This window comes from Canis lupus, chromosome 35 (assembly GCF_011100685.1).
Source record: "Canis lupus familiaris isolate Mischka breed German Shepherd chromosome 35, alternate assembly UU_Cfam_GSD_1.0, whole genome shotgun sequence".
Classification (NCBI taxonomy): domain Eukaryota; kingdom Metazoa; phylum Chordata; class Mammalia; order Carnivora; family Canidae; genus Canis; species Canis lupus.
In genome coordinates this window covers 13,936,648-13,954,090 of record NC_049256.1, presented here as the reverse complement: position 1 = coordinate 13,954,090, position 17,443 = coordinate 13,936,648, and the positions used below count along the sequence as shown (strand labels likewise).

Here is a 17,443-nt window from a genome sequence, read left to right as displayed (position 1 = left end):
AAGTGGGAAGTTAAACCCTGATAAGAGTTTAAAAAGAAGGAAAAAGAGTTGAAGTAAGTTAGAAGACTTGAGCTCCCAACATCGGGACCACGTGTTTGAGGAGGATTTGTCTCCTGTGGAGTTGTTTTTCATGTTCTTTCTGAAAGCATGATTTACATAAAAGTTGTGCTCCAGAGGACTGGCTCCAAAGGTACATTAAAAAATGTTTTGCTTTATTTAGGAGTTGTATCCACCTGTAACTGGATGTTACCTTTGTGCCTATATTTGAAGTTTTTTTTTTTGTTTTAATTTTCCTCTATTTTTTTTAATTGCATTGCTTTTTCTTTTTTTTTAATTTATTTTTTATTGGTGTTCAATTTACTAACATACAGAATAACCCCCAGTGCCCGTCACCCATTCACTCCCACCCCCCGCCCTCCTCCCCTTCTACCATCCTTAGTTCGTTTCCCAGAGTTAGCAGTCTTTACGTTCTGTCTCCCTTTCTGATATTTCCCACACATTTCTTCCCCCTTCCCTTATATTCCCTTTCACTATTATTTATATTCCCCAAATGAATGAGAACATATAATGTTTCCTCCATTTTTAAAAAAGATTTTATTTATTTATTTATTCATGAGAGACACAGAGAAGCAGAGACATAAGCAGAGGGAGAAGCAGGCTCCCTGTGGGGAGCCCAATGTGGGACTCGATCCCAGGACCCGGGGATCATGACCTTCTGCTCAGGCAGACACCCTCAACCACTGAGCCACCCATGTGGCCCTCCTTGATTGTTGTTTTGTTTTAGGAATACTCTGGCTTTAGGGTGACTGACACCTTGTAATCAGTTAAATTTTCTCAAAGCTTAAGATGAACTGAAGCTGGTTTTTTTTTTTTTTTTTTTTTTTAATACATAAAGGTCACAGGGAGAATGAGCAATGGGAATTCTTTGGGTTCTCAGAGATAGCCATGTAACAACATTACATTAAATCACATTAAAAATTGCACAGAAGAGATATTTTGTTCCAAGAGGGCTCACAGTTCATGGCGCTTTGAAGTTGAAGACAAAAAAAAGACTAAGTTTTAATTCTGAAAAAATACTTAAAAAATTATTTATTTATTCACAAGAGACAAAGAGAGTAAGAGACATAGGCAGAGGGAGAAGCAGACTCCCTCCCTGCAAGGAGCCTGATGCCGGACTCGATCCCAGGACTCTGGGATCACGACCTGAGCCAAATGCAGACACTCAACCCACTCCCACTGGGAGCCACCCAGGCATCCCTGAAAAAATATTTTAGTATAAACTTAAGCTCACCCCTGAATCTGATTTTATAAGATATGCATATGAATTATGTAAAAATCTATGTTTAAAAATGTATTTCTAGTTGGATCAGACATCTTTGCTTAAATAATAGTTGACTACAAGTATAAAGGATTGCTTTATACCTATATGTTGAACTATTATGACAATATATTTCATGTGGATCAGAAAAAAAAGTAAAACTTTAAAACTAGATTAAATAGTACAAATAAAAGTGTGCACACATATTTATTTATTCAGATTGCATAAGAGGGAGGTCAGATGGAGAGTTGCTGGCTTACAAAACTTTTTGATTTTTAATTTGCAAAATAAAATGTGTACACCAAATACAAGAAAAAGAGCAGTGTAGTGGGGGAACATAAGCAAACAGAGCTAATAGAAGATGGACTATTCCAAGAATGAAGAGTATGTGTACAAATAAGTCAAAATCAAGTGTCCCAGGTGCCTCTTGTGAAACGCAGAGCCTTGCTGGAATGAAAGAAATGCAAATGAAGTGACCACGTGGGTGGTGCCCAGACATTAAAAAATGTGTCTGAAATAATGTCAAGGACAAAAGCAGGAATGTAGAACAATATGTACCTGTGGATCAGGATCACATCAAAATGAAATATGTATGCACGATGGCAAATTTTCCAAAGTAAACTTGGTAAGATAGAAATAGAGTTCAATGATTATTAACTTTTTTCTATATATAGATGCTTATATTTGGCAAACAAACAAAACAACAACAACATAAAAATTTCATGTTGCCTTGTTACATTAAATGAAAAAATAACAGTTTTTGTTGGAGGGGAAAACCCCTCCCTCACTCCTCTGATTTCTTGATGAGGCACTAATTTTCCCCAAGTCCTCATTTTTTTTTTTTGGGGTCTGGCTGCTTGTTCTTTTTTTCTTTTTTTCAGAGAAGTTTTTACTAAAAGATCAAGGATATAAATGAACACTCCTGGCTAATGACCTCAACATCTGACGATAATTACCAATAGCTTTAAAATATATACCCAAAGTACAACTTCAAAAGAACCAGGTTTATTTATCCTATAGACAGAGCAGTTCAAGATGTTGAGAGGCATCAATTATTTAAATTGTGACAATGTGATTGTTCTCAAAGTGTGTTTATTTGGGGGAAAAAGTGATTATAAAAAAATACTGAAAGGTAATTTGCCAATGAGGTTGCAGATTTTAACAATGATCCATATAGTCTTAGATTTTTAAGTGTATGGTTTCATAATTTAAACAAATCGAAAACTTGTTGTAAACAGATTGTATCAAAGAGCTATTCAATATACATCACTTTAACGTTCCATAAAAACTGAGTTAAAAATCATATTTGAATGATTTACTTTGATATTTTTATCTGATTATAACTATAAGATGTACTATACATACAAGAGGCAGATACCTACTCTGAGAGGTGTAAGAGTTGTTCATGAATGCCCTCTAAGATTAGTGAAACCAGTAATTTTTATATATACATTCATGTGTATATATATGTACTTCAAAAAGCAAAGCATCTCTTCATTCATCAACTTAATGGTAAGAATGGGGGCCACCAGGCATTGGTGCAGCACCAAAAGGTCCTGAAGTCACTTGAAAAGGATTATTGGGAGTGAGATAGAGTCCTGGCATGGGATATGATCCTGCAGGGGCAGGATATGGTGCTGGTGGTCCCCAGGATCCTGGTGGAACAGTGCCCCGTGGAACAGGTGGCACTGCCCCGGGTGCTTGGGGAGGGGGCATGGGATATGGCCCTGGAGAAGGATATGGCATATTAGGGATAGTATACTGGCCTCCCCTTCTAGGCACCCAAGGTCCATAAGACATGGTTCCCCATGGACCTAAAGGACCATCAGCAGCTGGATCTGTGGGTACACCATATGGTCTTGGACGCCTTGGAAGATTTGCCTGGCTTCTACCCTTCTCTGCAGTGACCTCATTGCTAGGTCCCTGTTTCTCTACTGGGTGGAGAGAATCTAAATGGCGAGTCCTGGGGGTGTACTCCGCATTTTCCCCTCCTCACCTTGGACCAGTATTGATCCAGGACTCAAGCTTTCTTCTTGGGGGGCTGATGTAAAGTCCAGGGTTGGGGGAGGACATGAGTAGAAAGTTGTCAGGCCCATCAATGACTTCCTGTAGACTAGCCTTTACCAAGAGCGCTAATATTGGACCCCTCAGATCCTTAGGAGTCTGGAGTCTCAAGGGAAGATAATGCTTTTTCTATCTCAGGTAAAAAGAAATGAAAGGTGACAGGATGGTGCTATAAACCATGCTCTCCATGTGTCTGCGAACAGAAGGGTGCTGGTGAGCACTCCTAACTCATTCTCAGGAGGGCTGGGTGGGAAGAGAGAAGCAGCAGGTACAGTGGAAAGAACCCAGACTCTCAGCATAGGCAGGGCCATATTCTTATTTTTGCCATCATTGGCTTGCAACAAGCTATTGAACTTCTGGGACTTCTGTTTCTTTCCCTTGGAAACAAAAAAGGACTGTTTTGGATAATGCCCAACTTCCTTCCAGATCCAAGTGCTATGTGTAAGGCAGTGGGAAGAAATAAGAAGTCCCCCCGAAAACTTGCAAATAAGCCTGAAATAACAGAGAAGCTAAAATAGCAAACCATCTTTCACTTAGGCTTTCTTCTCCTTGTCTTCTTGCTCTATTTGGGCATGTCACAAGAACCAGGAACTACATTGAAGAATTTCAGGTTTATTGTTTGCCAGTAGTTTTATATTTTTATTAAAAACAACTGTTAAATTTTAGCATAGGGCTAGAAGCCTGCGCTCTACATACAAAGCCTCTATATATTCAGTAGAAAGACAAGGAGAAAAAAATGGGACAGTGAAAGGGATGGTCAAAGAAATATTTTTAAGTATTTGAAAGTGTCTAGTACCATGCCAGACATTTTATATATAATAGTAACAACCCCTTAAAGGATACGTGGGGACTTGATTATAAGCCAGGTACTTGTTCATTTAATATATACATAAAACAGTTCTATGGGGTTGGTACCAAAATTACCCTCCCTGTAGAAAGGAAAGTGAACCCCAGTTGGTTAAAATAACTTGCATAAAGTTACATAATTGGTAGGTAATGAGCTAGTAAGTGGTGAGAGCATGTGATCTCACTTAAAATGACTTATTTTGAAAGTTTACTTCCTCAAGGATGGCAAAAGAACAGTAGAATAATCCTTTATATGTAAAGCACATCGATGTCAGAGTTAAAACCCCAATTCTGTTACCATTAAGTAGTTACAATACAGAAGAGCGAACAACACCATGAAATTGCGCGCTGGTGAAAACTCAAACACGTTTTCATTCATTAGTGATCCCCAATGGCTCTAATTAAAGCAAAACCAAAAAGCAGAGCCACATATGTTAAAGCAAACCATTATCTTTGTGAAGACATGTAAGGAGAGCCTAATGCAAGCATTTGCTAACTCCTGTTCCCCTTTGAGACAAGAGCTATTATTCAGCCTATTTCATGGCCTATTTTAGCTTCCCACACATGCTATTTGACCAAAAAGGGGAACCTCCACTGGGTGGCTGATGAGTTAAAGTTGAAGATGCTTTCTCAAGAAAGCATTCCTCTGGTAGCGATGATCCTAATAGGAATAAGCCACCAAGGACAGACTCATTGACTTTCCTTTTTTTCTTGACACAGACTTTTTCCACTAGAGTAGGAAAAAATCCACCCATGAAGGTGGCAGAGTTATTGTTTTGAAACCCACAAAGGGGTCACTCTAGCAACACTATGCAGAGCTTTGGCAAAGCTTCCACGAATCCCAGTAACCTTTTAAATCATTGTAGTCAAAGCTACTAGCTGCTCTCATAGTCAGCCAAATGATTTGCTGACCAACAGTTAGCTAAGAAATAATTTATTGAATGAGTTTATTGAGAGATTAAAAGCTTTAAGCCCAAGAAGTTGGAAGTGGCTCCCTGGCATGTGTTAACTTTTATGGGAGATACTTTCTTCAATTTGCCTGAGTTCAAGGAATGGATGTAATTAAACTAAATGGTGCTGCAGATAATATTTTGCAGAATTTTAAACATACACAGAAAGTAATACATTCCTATCGCCTGTTTGCAGATGAATGCATTTGATTCCTGAGCATTTAAAAACACTTGAACTGAACATCTTTTTTGCAAAACCAAACCAAACCAAACCAAACCAAACCAAACCAAACCAAACCAAACACTCTGCAGCCTCTCTCTCCTGGTGGGCTTTCTTTTCCATGGTGGAAAGGTCACTGTGAGTGTGTGTGTCTCTCTGTGTTTAAAAGTCTCTGCGTATCACCAGGATTTGAGGCAGCACTACAGGATTATGCAGGATCAGGGAACCAATATTTTAGGAATCTATAAGTTAGAGAATCTTCCACTTGATTTGCAGCTACAAGTCTTTGGATTATTCTGGCCAGCTTATACAGAGGAACAATTTTGGCAAGAGCCATGAGGTTCCTTTCTGTCTGATACAAGCATCTTCGTAACTCAGAGTCCTTCTGAACCTACTACCTTGAAAATCTGTTCAAGATGTGTTTCAATATCATAATTTAATCGATTCTGTGATACTCTGGACGATTTCTTACACAGAGTGGAATGGTACATGTTTTTGTACTTGGAGAATCATCTTGCTTTTTTATTGTTGCAGTTGTGCTGGGTTGAATATCCTATTTTGAAATTGATAAGAGGCCTTGCCTAAACCATCAAATACGCGAGGTGCAAGGACTTCTTATCACAAGAGTGGCATTGACCTTGGGAGCCTGTTTCGATTGTATTTTCCTGCAGCTGTTTTCTGCTGCATTTATCAGCATTTCCTGCCTCGCCTCGATACAAACTACAGCTCACGTGGATTCTCAGTTGCTTGCTGGGACTGCAAACCCCCCATTGTGTCAAATGGTGGTGCCTTCCTCCTAGAGCTATTTCTTTCATCTGTACTGGGTACAGCTCCGCCTGTCCCCTCATCTTCACACTGAGGGCCGCTGGTTCTGACATCAACTATCCTGATGAAGTATGAAGGCTTTGACCATGAACTCCAAAGGACGACTCTGGATCCAAGGTTTGTAGCTGGAAGAGGACTTACCGCCTTGCTATTCCTGGGCATTTTGATATCAAAAATGCAACTGGGGCGGGGGTTGACGATAAACTGATGGAGGTGGCACAGCTTCTCCCCTATGCTATTATGTGATCATGTGATTCTCCCAGAATCACGCATTCCTGTGCAAGGGGCCTTGCATGGATATTGGGATATAGCCGAGCTGAAAACTGGAATCTAAGATTTAAGGAAAAAATCCTCAATGGCTAGAATGGGGAAAGGAGGTGTCAGGGGCTGGCCATATCTAGGCAAGATGTAAGCAACTCTGTTTCTCTAGCTGGGCTCTCCAATAGGGCCCCCACTAACCCCATGTAGCTGTTATTGGTTAAAACTAAATGAAATTTAAAATGCAGACCCCCTCCGCCCCCCTTGGTCAGACTGACCATACCTGCAGTGTTCAACAACTACATGAGGCTAGCTCAAGGCGGCCGTGGTGGCCAGCTCAGATGATGGTAAAGCATTTCTGTTACAGCTGAAAATTTGACTGGACACCACTAGCTCACGACACACTTGAAAATCACAACAACGACCCTAATGATTATGAAAAAGGGAATGCATTTCTGGAACTGGGAGGTTGAAATGAGGTTGCTAACCTGGCCCACATCCCAGTACGTGGTCAGTTTAGTGGATAATATTTCCTTCCAAGAAATTAAGAGAGGGCTGGGGGAACGAAGACAGGTTCTGGGGCACATGTGGAAGGCAGGAGCCCTGACTGCAGCAGCAAAGAGCCTCAGAGCTGGGCATGGCCAGCCAGCAGCGAAGTCCTGAGACCTCACAATGGAATCTCCCCAGTGGCTTAAAAGGCCAAAGTGACTCTGTCCTTTGATCCTCCAGCAGCCCCATGAGAAGACAAGCCAGGGCAGGATGGAGTTGAAGAGTACGTCATTCCGTGGGTATCCCTGAGACATTAGGGGACCACCTGGTTGGCAGACAGATGGCCTTCCATCAAGCAGGCGAAGGACCAGGCACAGTGAGAGGGGAATAAAGGAAAGCATGGCTTTGGTGCTGGAGCGGTCAGGGTCCTGGGGTTGCATTCACTCTGAAATCAGAGTCCGGAGAGATGAAAAGCTGCCCTGTGCCTTGTAGACACAGAAGATGAGAGAGCTGGGACCAGAATCCTGGGTGGGGAGCTTCTATCCGAGTGCCGTTGTTTTACAGACACTTATGTGATGGTTAAAGCTGAATGCCCTGCTTACTTGTCTAAATCGACGCAAATTCCAGGGAGGTCAAGAAAGGTTTTCTAGGGGTACCTGGCTGGCTCAGTCAGTTAAGTGTCTGCTTTCAGCTCAGGTCAGGATCTTAGGGCCTGGGATTGAGCCCTGCATTGGGCTCCCTACTCTGAGGGGAGCCTATTTCTCCCTCTCCCTCTGCCTCTCCCCCTGGTCATGCTCTCTCAACTAAGTAAAATTTTAAAAAAAGAAAAAAAGGAGGGTTTTCTAAGTATGATCAGTTTTCCTTTTATTAGCTACCAGCCTTCCAAAGTTTGGCTGGCCTTGAAGGCCTTGCAAACATCAGCGCAGACCAGTGTCTGTGGAGTGATCAAGCATCAGAAGGCTGGGGCCAGGTAGGTGGGGGGCAGCAATGCCCACTATGCCCATGGTACCCTGCCCTGCCTGGATCGGCAGTTGGAAAGGGTGGTAGGGTGATGGGTCTTCCAAGGATAACTCCTCCAAGGCAGCTGACCATGGGAGCAGATTGCCTGTAACACTTCAGTTTATGGAAACATTCGTGATAATTAGGGAAACAAAATATCTAGTGGTTATCTCCCAAAATTCTGGTCAATGAAAAATGAGAGTTATTCTGGAGAAACTTTGGGGGCAAGGTTTGCTTGCTTTTAGAGAGAGATACCAAGAAGAGATAGCCTTCTCTCTTTCCTCTGGATACTGGGTCTGCATGGGGGGCTGGAACTGCTGCAGCCGTCTTGTTACCATGATGGGCTGGAGCCCAGTGACGGCATCCCTTGGCCATGTTGTTGAACCGATGAATTAACCATCCTTGGAGCTGTCCTACCAGTGGACTTTATGATGGGAGATTCATTCATTCACTCACTCACTCATTCATGCCATAAATATTACATAAACACAGAGAAGTGCCAAGCATTACTCAAGGCATTTGGAGTGCTACAGAGGATAAAACACAAAAGATCATTGGTCTAAATTTGCTTATTGCTTCATCTTTTTTTTTTTTTTTTTTGCTTCATCCTTCTTAAGGGAAGTCTTTGTGACCTGAAACCAGAAGTCCTTTAACTTACACCCTGTTGACTACACATTGGCTCCATAGGTAATTTAAAAGCCTACAATTAAGTGGCATAAAAAGAACCCAAAGGACACTTCTTGGTTCCTATCTTATTTGACATGTCTATATTTGACACTTCAGACCACTTTTTTTCCCCAAACCACTGCCGCTTGTTTTGGCTTCCATTCTGATACACACTTCTGGTTTACATCCTATTTCTCCATCCACTTCTCAGTCTTTGAAGGCTTTTATTTTATTTTTTTTAAGATTTTATTTATTTATTCATGAGAGACACACAGAGAGAGGCAGAGACACAGGCAGAAGGAGAAGCAGGCTCTCTGCAGTGAGCCCAATGCGAGAGTCAATCCCAGGCCCTTGGGATCATGACCTGAGCCAAAGGCAGATGCTCAACCACTGAGCTACCCAGGTGCCCCTTTGAGGGCTTTTCTTATTCCCAGACCATTTCTGCTTTACTCCCAGATCATTTAATGTTGGGGCTCCATGGGGTCTTCCATCAGGACTATTTATGTTCTCATTCTATACCTTCTCTGAGAATGATCATCAACTCATGTGACTTCATGACATACAACGACTATTCCAAACCTGCATTTCCAACCCAGTTCTCTCTCTTGAGCTTCAGATCTGTATCTTTATTTTTTAAAACTATTTTATTTATTTATTCATGAGAGACACACACAGAGAGAGGCAGAGACATAGGCAGAGGGAGAAGCAGGCTCCATGCAGGGAGCCTGACGTGGGACTCGATCCCGGGACTCGGGGATCACGCCCCGAGCCGAAGACAGATGCTCAACCGCTGAGCCACCCAGGTGTTCCCAGATCTGTATCTTTAGTGATCTACATAGACACGTGGGTATCTCAAACCCAGTGTGGTCAAACCATGGCAATATTTGGTGCCCTAAGCTGGCTTGTTTTGGGTTCCCTGGCTTAGTGAATGGCCCCTCTATCTGCCCATCTGGTCGCTCAAGCCAGAATCCTGAGTATCAGCCAAGCCCACACACCATCCTCTTTTCTCCACAAATCTCAGCAGTCCTCTTGACTCCATCTCCTCTATTTCTCCAGTCTGTTCTCTCCCCAGTTACCCCATTCCTGCTACCCCCCATCACATCACTGAATCCCAGCAATAGTCAGTATCTGGCCATCCTGACACATGTCTTGGCCTCTCTCCATATTCTTCTCCATAGGCAGAGCAATGAGGCTGCAAATCTGATCATGCAGAGCAGCCTTCCGCAACCCCTCAGGGCTCTCAGGATAAAGGACAAGCAACGAGTATAGTGTCCCTGCCTGCATGATCTGCCCCAACACCCCCCTCACCTTACAGACACACTGGACACACAGTCTCTCCCTCTCTAGCCTCAACTTGGTGCCTCTGCATGGGCTAGTCCTTCCCCTTGTGACATTCCCCCTGCCTGTCAGCTTCTGTAGGATAATTCTCCTCACATTCCAAGTTTCCTCTGTGACACTACTCCTTCCAGGATGCCTTCCCTAAGTCCCCACGCCTGGGTGGGTGATGCTTCTAGGTATCCCCGGACATACTGTACTTTCCCTGTCATAACTGTTGAGTGCCTGAACCCTACTTCTGGAACTATGGGTTCTGTTGTCCAGGGAAGCCAGGCTTGTCTCTGTTTCATATTCCTGATGCCCAGGAAGGTGCCTGCAACATCACAGGCATTCACCATACACGCAAGAGATGAGTAAATTTTCTGGGGATGTTTGTTCATGGCTATAAGAAAAGTGTCAGTCATTTTTTGGCTTGGGGTGGTGATTTTTTTTAAAAAAGATTTTATTTATTTATTTATTCATGAGAGACACACAGAGAGAGGCAGAGACAAAGGCAGAGGGAGGAGCAGGCTCCCTGCGGGAAGCCTGATGTGGGACTCGATCCCAGGACCCGGGCATCATGACCTGAGCAGAAGCCAGACACTCAACCACTGAGCTATCCCGATGCCCCTAATTTTTTTTTTTTTTTTAAGAACCATATTGCTTAAGAGAATTTTGGTCACAACTTTTATTTATTTTCTTTATTGTTTAAAGCACTTCCCAACTACCCCACGAGGGCAATCCACTGTACTGGGCTTTGAGGAGCTCCATCAGTAATTACAGTCGCTGATGCAGAAGCTAAGCACTCTTTTTATTTCGACACAGCTACCCTATACCACAGCTTTCCGAAGATGCCATTCCTACATGAGGCATCAGAAACAGCTAAAAAACATGACAAAGTAATTGTGCCTGGTAAAGGCTGTGAAAAGCATTTCCCACAAACTCTGACTTGAAAAGCCTACGCACCTGGGGTACCAGATAATCAACTACTACATTTGTCTCCTTCGATCTGCTGGAGAATCTTTATTTTTAAAACATAATGACCTTTTAATTTAATATCGGGCTTTTTTTTTTTTTTTTTTCTTTTTCTTCTCTTGAATCCCAGAGAAGGGAAAATGCAGCCTCTTGCACAAAAAGCATTGTCCATTGCAGGGAGCTTCTGTTTGTGCTTATCATTAAAAAGAACACCTTCCAAAATGTTGCTCTCACTCAATTAAGGCCAAAAGCACACCTCAGGGCACTTTATTATCTGCTGTGACACGTTATCTCTAATTCCCAGCACACAGTGGGAAGGAAGTTGCTCACTGGCGTCCAGGCAGTTCTATCCTGCATGCCCCGTGCTCCCCTTCCCTCCCCCGGGGGCTCTTTCCTTCCCCAGGGTCTCAGTGGGACTGCGTGGAGACTCCTGCAGGAGCTGCCACGGCCCCAGCTACAACCTCTGCATGGAGCATCAGGCTCCCCTTTGGGTGTGGAAGTGAGTTCCGGCCACTGCTGGGACAAGGTCTCCCTTCCCTCTCCTGCCCTCCTGCTAACTGGTGGCTACATCCATGTGAATTAAACACACTCATCCCATATGCAGCAGGTGACCCTGGGGGAGAACAGAGGTTTTCCAGGAAAATCCACACAACTGCCACCGTTAACACCCCTGATATTCTTCAAACCCAGCATTACGGCTATTTGTAGAGACTATTTGCAAAAACACAAACAGCAATACTTACTGAGATCCTCTGACCACCAACTGGCAACACGTTACAAAGTTTTCCTGTGTTCCCCTAAATTCCAAATGGAGGACACACGGGCTTAGCAGGGGTTTTAAGAGTCTACACTCGCTGGCGGCCGTGTGCCCTTCAACAGGGCAATAACCTCGCTGGGCTTCCACCACTTAATCTCTATGTTGGAAAAACACCACCAGCTTGGCCAGGTGACCTCTTGAGATCCCTGCTAAGTCAGAGAGATAGCATCAGGATTTTACTAATGGCCAAACCATTCCCTGTTTTCAGGATCTTTTTCTCCTTAACACTTAAAAGTCACTATCTGGAAGTAGGATATGTAGCATCCATCTACATAAATACACATAATATGATACTGTCTATTTAAATAACGGGCAATGAAGTTTCACAGACCATAGAGCTGAATAAACAAGGGGGATCAGATAAATAGGAAGTTCAGCAACACAAGTGAATAAACCCAGAGACAGACAGCCGCCAGTTGCACGTGTCAATAAACGTTTAAGTGAACACCAGCTATATCCCATGCACTGTCGGAGGCCCCATGTGGGGATCAATCCCAGGACCCTGGGATCATGACCTGAGCCAAAGGTAGATGCTTAACTGACTGAGCCACCCAGGCATTCCTGCAGGCTTGAATTTAAAAGGAACATAGTGAGTCAAAGCTTTTTTGGAAGTAAGTGGTAGGACCAACACCCCTGTTTCAGCCACAGATCACTTAATTTCTCTGTGTTAGTATCACCTCCTCCAGAAGTTCTCCATGATTGTCTTTATCTAAAATCATGGCTCTACCTATGATTTTATCTTTTTGCCCTGCTGCTCTGTTTTTCTTCATGAGGCTTGTCACTCCTTGACAGCAGATCACACGTTTATTTATTTCCTATCTCCTTTAGTAGAATAGAAACTCTGAGAAGGTAAGAATTTTGATCTTTTGGTTATCGCTGTAGCTCAACCCCTGGGGGACCGCCCAGCCCACAGGGGCACTCAGTACCAATTTGTTGGATGAACAAATGACCCTGAGTCTAAGAGAGCCCTTATGTTCTTCTGATTCAAACAAACAGGCCACAGGGTCGGGAAATAAGCAGTTAAAAAATAAGCTATCAAATTATAGATTATCTTTCATCACTAGTTGGTTTTAACATTTTTATAATTTAGAATGATGATGGCCTCTCTGAACATTTACCTTGTGTTCTTCCCAAACCTGCTGTATCCCTATTGTGGAAATTTTGGAAAATGGGATTAAAAGAATTTATGATTTCATGTACCTACTACAACTTGACTAACCATAAAATTTTCTTTTTATGGAGTCTTTAAAGTGTCCTTCATTCTCACATGGTCTCAATATGCCCAGAGAATAAATTATTTTCTCGGATTTTAAAACTTTTATCTAAAGTCCCTTCTAGGGGTACCTGGGTGGCTCAGTGGTTGAGCATCTGCCTTTGGCTCAGGTCGTGATCCTGGGCCAACATTGGGCTCCGCACAGGGAGCCTGCTTTTCCCTCTGCCCATGTGTCTGCCTCTCTGTGTGTCTCTCTTGAATAAATAAAATTTTAAAAAATCTTAAAAAAATAAAGTTCCGTCTGCTCTCAAAAATTATGTGATTCTATATGGAAATCAATAAAAGCAAACAAACCCACAAGCCATCAAGTGCTTGTACTCTTTATTTCCAATGCATTTCATTAAGTGAAGGATTCTTGACCTTGTTCCTATAGATATCTGAGATCTTTTTCCCTCTTCCACCCAGTCTCTCATTTTCCCTCATTTAAATTTATGTCTCAGCTTGGGATTTTTAACCTGCTAAGAAAAATATAAAGAATTTTGAGGAGAAGTATCAGGATAATAAAATCTCATCGATTTTGAGTTCACCCTGCCCCAATACTGATAAATCTCACATCACTACTGTTTCCCTTTATACTTTCTATGGCCAAGTGGGGTATTATTAAGCAAAATCAATAATGTAAAGAAGCTGGAAGAGGAAAGCTGACCTACTGAGGATAAACCGCTTTGTGCGAGGTCAGCAAGCTCATGCACAGCACAGCGTGGCCACCGTGGGAAGGGAGGCCGGCCCTCGCGGGCAGGTGGATGGGCGGGCACAGTAGTTCCAGACACCAGGCAGCTGTCTGGGACCACACGTCCCAGGAGGTGACTGGAGTCATTTGTCCTAGTCCAGGAGGCGGCACACAATGAGGAATTACCACTATGCAATGATCACTCCAAATATCTGAAACATCTCTTGGAAACACACAACTTGGAAAATGATTAAGAAATCCTTTTGCCACTTGCCATTTCACTCAGGTCGTGGGAACAGAGCTGCATCTGTTTTACCCACCAGGATCCCAGCTACAGCAAGGGGAGCGATGCCCTAGAAGGGGAAGGAGGAAGACAGGAAAACCAAAAGCAGAGGTGTACGAGGGAAACTGAATCAGGCCGGGGGTGAGGTGTCTCGCGTCACCACCCCCCCAACACTGCTAAGGGGGGGTTGTGGATCCTGGCACCTCAGATAAAAGGGGGCAGCAATGCTCCTTCCTAACTCTGGGGCCTGTGGACCGATGGTGAGGCATGAAAAGGGTCTCAACACCTGGAAAGGTGAGGATGATACTAATAACGGTGTGTCACCACCTCTTGAGGATGTATGGGATGACGGCTGCTATGTAACCTCGCATGTTGTTGAGGACTGAATTGCATCCCCCGCACCCCCCCAGATGCGTGTGCTGAATCCCCCCCCCCCCCCCGCCCCTCGCCCCACTGTGTCACTCTATTTGGAGGAAGAGTCTTTAAGGAGGTGATTAAGGTTAAATGAGGTTTTAAGGGCAGGGCCCTGATCCTATAGGGCTGATGTCCTTCCTGGAAGGGGAAGGGACAGCGGGAGCGTGTGTGCATGGAGGGGAGGCCACATGTGGACACAGTGCGACGGCAGCCATCCGCCAGCCAAGCGGAGAGGCCGCACAGAAATCCATCCAGGTGACATCACGATCTCAGACTTCCCGCCTCCCAAACAGTGAGGAGGAAGTACGTTTCCACTGCTTAAGCCACTCAGACTGTGCCACCGTGTTACAGCAGCCCTATGAGCTAACACACGAGTGTTAGCCCAGGTAAACCTCATCACGTTGTCCATGCTTTCAGGTGACGAAACTGAAGCACAGAGAAGGTAAGCACCTTGATGAAAGTTGCACAGCTAGTCCGCAGGGGAGCTGGAATTGAACCCAAGCGATCGGATGCCAGGGCCTATGTTCCTAACAGCTGATAGCATATAAGGTAACGTGACTAATATCCACAGCGATACAAATGGATGCTTTTTTTTTTTTTAAGATTTATTTATTTGAGAGAGTGAGAGCTCACAAGAAGGGGGAGGGCAGAGGGAGAGCGAGCGAGCAAGCGAGAGAGACCCTCAAGTAGACTCCCTGCTGAGCACAGGGCTCGATCCCAGGACCCCCAGACCATGACCTGAGCTGAAACCAAGATGATTGGGCCCCCCAGGTTCCCCTCAAATGCATGCTTTTAATCAGAAAAACCCATAGCAAATACATGCTTCTGCATGTACAGTGTGCAAGGGATTTCTAATTTTAGTCCCTCTCTGCTTCTCCTTTTCCCAGCATCCAAACAGTAAACGTGTGTGGGAGCCTCATCTATCTCAAGGGTTACCCAAGGCTGGCGGGACCTGGGAGCAAGCCTTGAGGTCCGTGTTCTCCTGGAGTGTGCGTGCTGGTAAGGAAAGGCAGCCACCAGCCAAACAGAGAGGCACAGACAGTACAGCGAAAAGACAAGCCAGTCGGGACGGGGTGGTGAAGCAGCAGCTCAGCTGGTCCCTTCCTCCACGAGCAGTTTCTGAGCACACACAACGAAGCCCCTGGGAGCCGTCAGCAGTGCCCGCAGGCCCCAGCCTCGATGACCCCCGTTTCTGTCTCTAGACAATGAGGCTTCTGCTCCAACAACCCATGGCTTCTTTGGTTAGGTCAGAAGTTCCTTGGGGAACACTTACCTTAACCGAGTTTTAGGTGCAAGGCGAATAATTAATGCTAAAGTAGAATGTGTTCTCTAGAGTATTCTTGGAGGTTTATAGTAAGAGACATAAAGGTTGCAAGAAGCTAGAAGGGATCATTTCACTAGATGTGAGCAGGCTTTAAATGCGACGGGAGTGTTTATTCAAGCAGGTGGATGCTTATCGTGCAGCATGACACCTGCAGTCACTGACCACCTCTGCTGCAGAGTGCCGAAGGGGGAAGCGGGAAGATTTAAGGGGAGGCCTGGGGGTTGTAAAGAGAGCAAGACACTGGAGAAAATTGACAAAGCTGTGGATTCCTCTTCCCTGGAGAGCCTGGCCAATTGTATTGTGTTTTGTATTTTGGTAAGGCCTTAGCCAGAAAAAGAAGGATAAAGTGGCTCACCAAGTGGATTTCCGGGCCCCAGGAGGCTCTGATAGTTCTAGAAGATAGTCAGAAATAGCACAACTTCACACCCTGCCTCCAGCACCCCTGCCACTTAGGGCAGGGCAGGGCCACTTCCTCCTTGTAGCATTTCAGGGGGGCAATCTGTGCTAAGAAACAGTACTCGAGGAGTGCCACCGGGAAGCCCTGTGACAGGAATGGACAAGGTCAAATGCACGCGAGGCATAAGGCCCAAGTCACTGACAACGGTGGAATCAGAAGGGTGAACCAGAGTAAGAAACGCGAGCTGCCGTTTTATATCAGGCCTGCAGAAGATGCATAGAAACATGCTAAACCCAGGATCAGGGGTTGCCTGAACTATCAGGATGGATCTTCACAGGAGAATATGTGCTCAATAATCTGGCCCACCAGATAACACCAGCTTCAAACAATAGTAAGACTTGAAATAGAAAATTACTGGTGATGACTGCATGAAGGCTGTAAGAGGACACTTTGTCATTTCATGGAGCCTAATGGGAAAGAGGTGACAGGAAAGAGAAGAGAAGAGGGGAGGGGAGAGGAGGAGGGTGGGGAAGGGAGAGGAGGGAGGGAGGGAAGGGGGGAAGGGAGGGAGGGGAGGATTAGGATATTTTGTCTTCTTTTCTGGGAGAGGGGAGGGGGGGTGGGGAGGGCAGGGAGGGGCTCTTTAGTTGGAAGAGGGGGAAGAGAGAGGCAGTAGGGTTCCATGGAGGGGAAGGAGGAGCAGAGAGGAATGGAGCGGGAGGGAGAGGGGAGAAGGGAGAGAGGAGGAGGGAGAGAGGAGGAGGGAGAGGGGAGGAGGGGAAATGGAGGAAGAGGAGGGAGAGGGCAGGAAGGAGAGGATGGAGGGGGAGGGAGGAACAGAGAAGGGAGGAGCAGAGAGGGGAGGAGCAGAGAGGGGAGGAGGGAGAGGGGAGGAGGGGAAATGAAGAGGAGGGAGAGGGCAGGAAGGAGAGGAATGGGGGGGAGGGAGGAGGGAGGGGCAGAGAGGGGAGGAGGGAGAAGGGAGGAGGGCGAAGGGAGGAGGGAGAGGGGAGGGTACCTGAGGGGAGAGGAGGAATGAGGGAGTAGGAGAGAAAGCCTAATTTAGGACAGCAGACCTCTTAAAAAATAAAAATGAAGAATACTTAATATACCACTTAAACCGCTGCATAATTTGTATTTAAAGACCGTCCTTCAATAAGCAAAAGGCGCGGTCTTCCTTGGCAACCACTTGCGGCCACTTTCACAAAGCGTCCGCAGCATCACTGTCAATATTATCACCTGAAATCTCTTCTGCATACAGTTATATTTTATCATTTTCTTCACTTCGACTTCTTTTATTGTGGGGAGACAGACCGCCAGCAAGCAATCTGTTAAGGAAAT

The 17,443-nt window shown here is 44.8% G+C and overlaps 1 protein-coding gene and 1 long non-coding RNA gene across 11 annotated transcripts in view; one reads left to right on the top strand and one right to left on the bottom strand.

The window, feature by feature from the left end:
- Positions 1 to 17,443, bottom strand: part of PHACTR1 (phosphatase and actin regulator 1) — a 555,031-nt gene that overhangs the window by 92,450 nt on the left and 445,138 nt on the right. The gene's annotated exons all lie outside the window — the stretch shown is intronic.
- LOC102153592 lies at positions 6,117 to 16,606 on the top strand. Its single transcript, XR_005384339.1, has 3 exons — positions 6,117 to 6,340; positions 14,799 to 14,930; positions 15,269 to 16,606. It is a non-coding gene; the product is annotated as an uncharacterized LOC102153592 (long non-coding RNA).